Genomic DNA, 8,418 nt, shown 5'->3' with positions numbered 1-8,418 from the left:
AAACTCATTAAGTGTTCTCCATTTTTAAGTTCAAAAATATTTTTCAATGACAATTCAAACCACAACATCAAGCAAAGGGTGATTAAGTCAAAACAAACATTAATGCATATAAGAGAACACTTAATAAAGAATAATAAACATAGATTAATAATCAAAATGTAAACATAAAGATGAGTTCAACTACATCAACCCTTAAAATGGGTAAATCTAACTACATAACTACAAGAAAATAAATGAAAGAAATGATATAAAATGGTAGGGAAGCCATGGAAAACAATATGATAAAAATCACATATCCAAAATTTCATTCAATTAATACAGAAACCCATGACACAATGTCATATCCTATAAGAGCATTGTGTTCCAGCGTCCTCTAACATGAAATTCTCCATAGCCATCCACCTAATCATCTACTCCTATGAACACAAGGTTCGAGATCATTACATGATCCAAACACAAATAATATGGGGGAGTGAGTTATCATATTCCTAACTAATAGAGAAAAACATGATAACATGTAGATATACATATTATATAAATGAAATAAACTTACTTAAACACAACCCACGTCACTCCACCACTTGTCGCGTAACATCACATTTCAACACAATACATCTAATTCATTTTCACATCATTCACGTACTCAAGGATCAAAATACAATATCACTCAACCAATCAATATCGATCAATACATAAGCATTATGCAACAAATATACTAAGACTCAATCCTATATGCAATGTGGTACCATGTCAATGAAAAATCTCATCGGGCGTCCAGGAGTACATGACAAGACAGATCACACATTGATAAGTCAAGTCACTCTCACTATGTAAAATCATAGGAAAACCAATCAGGGTCACTCTGTTTGCGAGAACGCTCCAACCATATGGGATCAACATAGGCTTCAAGGAACATTCAAATCGTGTGTATTTACCCCCAAGGCCTACACTTCGAAGAGTCCGTTAGAGCCTCTTCCTCCTAATTCAAGTCCATTCGAGAAAACATTTTAGCACGCAGACTCTATTTATAAACTGTACAAAACACACGACTCCTTAATTGTTTTCAAAATAATTTTAACTCGTCACGCCTCAAAGTGATTAAACTCGTTGGGTTCCCACAGTGGATCCCATCACAATACTCGTCGAGTATTAACTCGTCGCCCTCAAAGGGTCTTACAGTTGTATGATTTTACGGTTCATAGCTCACAACTCAATGCATACAACATCTCAATACACATGTGTGATCTCACAATTTAACACATACTCAACTTGTCACTTATACATAGTTCATCACGCTTCCATAATACCAAAACAACACGTTATCACGTCTCATGCATTATATACATGTCACACAATAATAATATTAATATGTTATGTTCATATGATTAAACCCATCAAACAATTTCACATAATCATATCAAAATCAAATGAATCAATATCATAGGTCAAAAACATGAAAACACTAAGAGCACTCAATTTTATCAACCAATTCGCATCAGGGCATCAATTAGTCTGTCAAGCACAACAATCTCCTAATTATAAACATAAAGGAAGAATTACAATACAGTAAACATCCCAAAATAAATCTCAATTTGATCCTCTAAGGATCTCTACACATGTTTATTCTAACCCCAATTATGATAAACTCATTCATTACCTCTAAGTGGGCTCACGTGTGTAGTCTAGTAGTGATAACGATGTCTCTAGAGGTTCCCTAAGATTCCTCAAGCTTTTTCTCTGGTTGTTATGCTAGGGTTTCCAAGCGTTAGAAAGAAGAAGAAGGGATTGAAGCCTCCATTTCACTATCTCTATGCGAGAGACATTTCTCTCACCACATATATTTTCTCGCAAATCCCAACGGTGGTGACGTGAGAAAATGAGTTCCAAACAAGGTGTTTAAATTTCTATCCAACAATTAACGAGTTTGAGATCGTAGTTTTATTGGGACAATTTTGAGTGTATACGGGAAAAAGAGAGGATTTTGGGAGAAGGAAAAGGAAAAACGAATTTGAGAAAAGAGAGAGCATATAAACGTATCATAAATGTAAAAATTGATCTACTATGTCTCTATTTATGACTAGGGTACTCCCAGCCTATTATTTACTCTATTTTTTTATTTTTATTTTATAAAAAGAAATTCTATTCTACTTTCTATCAAATGAATAAATAAAACATCCTTTTTATTTTCTAAGAACACAATTATTTTGTTTACCTCAAAACCATTATTTTAATTAATAAAACTATTTCTCCTTATTTACTTAATTACAAAAATCTCCTTATTTTCCTAAAACTCTTTATTTTTAAATAAAATCATTTTTAATTTATTTTACAAAAATTGGATGTTACACTTGGAGCTTAAATAGGATCAAACACATTGTATTGTCATTTCTACATAATTGCATGTGCGCTTAGCCCAACATGTTGCGCTAAACGCACACACAACAACAATATTGGATTAAGTGACTGCGCACTAAGCATAAATTACGTACTGAGCCCAAATACCATGCAGGGGAAACCATTTGCTCGGCCTGAAGTGCACACTAAGCTTGACATGTCTGATCCTTTCAACCTCAAAAATTTTCTTTAAAAGGACCTTGAATTAGATCCCAGCACCAACTATCTTCTTTCTTCATTTATTTCTACACCAAAATAAACTAAAATTAGATGAAAATGAAAAATCAAACAAACTAAAATTAGATTAAAAATCAAACATTTGAACTATTTTAATTTATTCAAAACTTAATTATAAATAAGGCCAAACAAATTTAAATATATTAAAATATTAAGATAATTGCTTACAAAATGATCACTAAAATAAAGTTCCAAAGACAATTATCATATACACTTGAGACTTGTTTTATTTTTTAAATAATAATAAATATAGTGACAGTTTTTAACCGCAACTATGTGTAAATAAAATCGTTAGTATTTGGAATTCTAACGATATCAATTTAATTGGACATAAATGATTAAATTGATGTGTATTTTAAGAAAACTTGAGGATCAAATTGAACCTTTTAATATAATATAATATGAGGATCAAATTGATAATTAAGCTTATTTTTAATTAAAAAAAAATTCACTTATAATTGTTAAATAGTGATTTTGTGACACTGGTTATGATATATTTTAAATTAAACCATATATCCATTATGGGATTTTTTCACTAATTATCATTTATCTTAAATTAAACCATATATCTATCATGGGATTCATATATAAGGTTTAGGTTTTAGATATTTTGATAAGGAAACAGAAGCAGTATTGCACTCCAATGGAAGAAATGAGTGTATGATGGTTATTAGAAGATTAAACCACTTTTTATTTTTTATTTTTTTCCATGTGCAAGTCCCGTGTCTTTTTCCTTTACACAAATCACAACAAAGTAACCTCTTGTCGTTGGAGTTTATGCTTTGGATCAACTTATGGCATCACTGCTCATTGGTTACCACTAAGTGATTGAGCCCAAAATTTTATGGTGGGACACTTTGCACCCTCCATTGACACACGAGATGGGACCATCCGGTTCATACCTACAACTTACACATGAAATATGTTTTTAAGTTAGTTTTTTTTCAAAAAATAAAATAAAATAGGCTTAATGGCATTTTAGTTTCTTAGAAGAAAAAAAATGTTCCAATTGAACTAATTGGAATCTTTCAGTTTCTTCTCATATATAATCATGTTCATTCGTTTTGATTTCATTCAATAGAATTAGTTGACATAACAATTTATGCATAATACGACATTGAATAAATATAGTATACGATTTTTTTTTATAAAAAAAAGCTTTGAATATTTGAACTACAATGACCTAAAGTGCTTTGATTGCTTGAGCTTTAACTGCGTTATTTGAGCCAGCCTTATGTCTATGTACCTATAAGATATGACAATGATAATTAAATTTGTTATCCATACATATATGATTATGAGAATTGATTTTTTTAAAGAAAATATAGATATAAATATGAGTAGATAATACCTTACCTAAATTCACACACAGATGTCATTCCTATGCTTGATTGTCCTTCTTCTTAGTGCATGTTTGTATTAGCCACAATAAATTAATACTTAAACCACAATAAATAAATAAAAACAACCATTCTGATTGTGCATTAAATTATATAGAGGAATATATAAATCAATGGATATTTTTTGTTTTTCTTCCTTCAGATCTTTACGTTTCCAGTGCATGCAGAAATAAAGGGGAAGAATTAAAATAGATGTGAACAGAGTCTGACAAAAGGGTAAGGTACACAATTACAGATGATCTAGTAACCTAGTTTAGTTTCCATATGAAACTTCAAAATTATTATTTGAATTAAAGTTTAAATAAAGAAGCTTTTGTCCAAATATAATGAGGCATTTTCAAGGAAATAAACACAATCTTAGTGCTTAGTGTGGTGATGTGGGGTAACAAATATCAGATTATGAACAAGAGAATAGGATGAAGGTTCCCCACATACTTGTATTTTTCGGGACAATGGGACTGCAACCTTCTAACATTACAAGCTTTGATTGCAACCTTTCACACTCGTTCTCTTTCATCTATTCATTTTTTTCCTCTTTAAAATTCAGAGCAAATAACTAACTAAATCGTATTGGTAGGAGTGGAAATGAGGTTAAAATTTCCAATGTGATGTTGTTGGTAATTTTTGGACACACCTCGTGTTCCAATTTTGCCTGAAATGAAATTTTGATAGCTTTTAAAAAAATATCTCCTGGATAGACGCAAATTTTAGATATTTTATTATTAATTATTATTTAAGAATATTATCATCTGAGAATCATAATGCTTGATCCATTCCTCTCACCTGCTTCCATGAGTTAAATTCTCCTTCTTCACCAGACAAACTGGGTAGCACAAAATGATGTTCCATGAGTAGGTAGAGCACACAATAACGTGTCTGCGTGGGTATGTGATAATGAGACTCCGAAATATAACTTTGGTCTTGGGTAGTTGGGTGAATTTAACTGGAAACATTTTGTATTTTGTTTCAAAGAAGCTTGAGAATTAAAAAAAAGTCTTTCTGATGGAAGGAAAAAAAATCAAGGAATAGAGCGTTATTATTTGGTTGTTGTTTCTTTTATTGTCATTCTTGGAAGCCCAAGGAATTGATCTCCCTCTTATATTAATATGTATAACGAAGGAAGTCTGTAATAACTTTTTTCCCGCTCAAACGGGAGATGAAATGGTAAATTAATTATAGAGACCGAAAAGTAATTGAGCACAATAAAAATTAAATAGAAAAAAGTTAATGAAACCATTTAATACATGTGTTGGAAATTGGAACAAGTGCATTCTTCTCCTTAGCAAACATGTGACTCTTTATTTTAATCATACCATAGGGAATGGAAGATGGAATACTAAGAGGTGGTTTTTTTTAATCTCTTCTTATTTTCTAACAAGACAAATCTCTTCCTATTTAAATTCCGATTGCTGGTAGTTGAAGTTTGCTCTTTTGAGTTTTTTTTTTCAAATCACAAATAATTTTTATTGCTCTTTTCAATTTGATTTTGTTCAAGTCTTCTCTAAGCAGGACCTTCTAGCTATCATTGCCACTTTCAACACATTTGGGTATTTTTTTTTTATTCTAAACTTTTCCTTTACATGTTAAAGATTAATGATGTGTATGATTCTCTATATTTGGTTGTGTTTCTCTTTCCGGCTTATGCTTCATTAACATGATATGTTTCTTTATTTGACTTATCTTTTTTATTGGGTTTTTGGATTTTTTAAAATGATCGATTATTGTGAAATAATAATTAAAATATGCACTATCGATGGTAAATACATGAAATATTATTTTACATTTGTAGTAACAAAATACTTTTGTAATATTCTTTATTTATAAAAAGTGACGAACTTTTAAATATAAAGCAATTCAAATTGAGAGCCTTTTGAAATCTTAAAATCAAATATTAGTTATATATGGTATTACAACACATATAATAAATTCAAGGCATTAAATTGGATTCAATTAACTTCTGCAATTGCTCTTTAAGATGCGTTCATTATATTGGATTAAAATCTCAAGGTTTAAGTAGATTTTATTTTTTTTGTCAGTAGAGGTGTTATTCCCATTTATCTTTCATTTTATCTCTCGGTACTTATACTCCATTTCCCTTATTTGCCCATAAAAAAGCTGAGATGGTGAAATGATTGTTGCTATTAATTCTGATTATTGATATCCAAAAGCTAATTCACTGGGTTATTTAAATATGTGTGTGTGGTGCTTGAACCTTAATGAAGAGGCTTCGCTTCATATGCATAAGAAACAACGTACAGGATGTTCTAACTGTAAGTGATTTGTTTACGGCACTATATTCTAACCATTTATTTGCACTGTGTTCTAAATGATTCTCGCGCTATGAAATTAATTTGATTTATTAAATTAATTTACGTGATTTCTTTAAAGTCATTATTTGTGTATGTGTTATGAACTGAAGAATAACTCAGTGATTCCTAACATTTGGGGTCTAGGACCCTCCCAAAAAGAAAGGAAGAGAAGAAGGGAATTCTATTATTTTTTCCTGCTACCCTTACATGATAAGTATTGATATGCATATAAATCTCACACAAGGTACTGTCAAACCAAAACAAGAAATATAATAAAAACATGGAATAACAGTATCAGATATTCCATAGACAAGCAGCAGACAATATCTTTTCCTAGCCACTAATATCATGCCAGCTCAAAAACTCTAACAAAATTAATTATGTGAAATTCCCTAAGCATTTGGTGGTACGATTTTCCATTTGGGTTTGTGATCGTGCCCTCAGTATTGCTTTGCTGTTAGATTATTTTCTCCCTCCTAACATTCTCTGGCCCATCAAAAACACCTTGTCCTCAAGGTGTTGGGGCTTCAAACCATGGTTACCAAAAGTAATACCAGGATTCCAAGGTCTGTTCCGACAAAACTCACCTAATTTAGTAGTCATCCATAGTGCAAAAACAGTTGGTTGGCGCTTGCGTGCAACCATGGCAGACCCATAGGACTCAACTCCCATCTCAAACAGTGTCATGTCTCTATGTTCCAAAAGCTTGTCATGCAGAGCCGCTGTACGACCATAATGAACAACAACACTTAAGAGGTTGTTGAGGGAAACAACGGTACGAGTTGGTTGATGATGGAGGACGGCGCGTGGGGCATGTGGTGCTTGTTGTTGGCGGCAAGGTGGGGAGTAGGCATGGGTGATTGGCTTTGTTGCATCAACACGGGGCATGGAGGTGCAGTCAGCTTAGAAAGCGGAGCCAGTAATGGTGCGAGACTTGGTTGCATGGGTGCGGGGCATGAAAATGTAATCGGCATGGACGACGGAGTCAGCATGGACGATTGACTTTGTTGCATCGACATCGGGTATGGAGGCACAGTCAGCCTGGAAAGCGGAGGCGACAGTGGTGACTGCACGGAGGAAGAAGATTGGTAGTGGTGGCTGGTTATCAGGATAGGTAATGTTAGAAGAATAACATCCAGTTTGGATTCCATGGAAGCTTAGGTCACGACAAAGTGGAGTTGAGCTGCAGCAAGTTTGGCCATGGCGGCCTCCAGGTAGTCCATGGTGGTTTGGTGGCTGTAATGAGCGGTCGTGGTTGATGGCAAGGGTAGAGGTAGAAGTTCCGACAGAAGTTGTTGCTGATGGATGGCTGTGTGGAAAGGATGTCGTGGGAAGAGGTGGTTTGGGCTGGCATGGCAGCCATTGGAGTTCAATGAAAGCACCAAATGTTATGAACTAAAGAATAACTCAACGATTCCTAGCATTCGAGGTCTACAACCCTCCCAAGAAGAAAGGAAGAGAAGAAGGGAATTCTATTATTTTTTTTTTGGGGAAAAAATGTAAATTATATTAAACCCAAAATGATACAATAATAAACGGGACATACCCCGCAGTTAAAGAAAATCAAAAGTTTCCCTAATACAAGAAGACATATATCAAGATGCTAAAACAAATGCAACAGGTGCGCTTGTCTATACATAAGAAACTTAATCTTGCTAATAACCTCTATGACAGAAAATTGATAATCTTCAAAAATCAGCTTGTTCCTAGACAGCCAAATGCAATAGACTATAATTGCTATAACCAGACAACGTAATTTTCCTTGAACACCTGATGTGAATCTGCCCCTAATTAAAGAGTCAGTAATGCGCTGTAAAGAAGTGAAACGCCTGCGGAAAGGAGCCAAATCACGAATGTGAGCCCAAACTTGGAGAGATTTCCTGCAAGAAAAGAACAAATGAGCATTTGACTCAGGCTCATTTGAACATAAAGGGCAGAGAGAGCCCTTGTTCAAAAAAGCAACTTTGTCAAGAGTAAGCAGCCGATTCCTTTTAGCAAGCCACAAAATGAAAGACATCTTAGGGGGGATTGCTGGGTTCCATATAACAGAACACCAACTAACAGTAGGCTTGACACCT

The 8,418-nt window shown here is 33.4% G+C and overlaps 1 pseudogene; it reads right to left on the bottom strand.

The window, feature by feature from the left end:
* Positions 1-6,802: 6,802 nt before the first annotated feature.
* LOC106794510 (uncharacterized) lies at positions 6,803-7,491 on the bottom strand (annotated as a pseudogene).
* Positions 7,492-8,418: the final 927 nt, after the last annotated feature.

This window comes from Glycine max, chromosome 1 (genome assembly GCF_000004515.6).
Source record: "Glycine max cultivar Williams 82 chromosome 1, Glycine_max_v4.0, whole genome shotgun sequence".
In the NCBI taxonomy this organism is placed as follows: Eukaryota; Viridiplantae; Streptophyta; class Magnoliopsida; order Fabales; family Fabaceae; genus Glycine; species Glycine max.
Note: the sequence above shows the minus strand (reverse complement) of the source record. Positions and strands in the feature narration are given on the sequence as shown.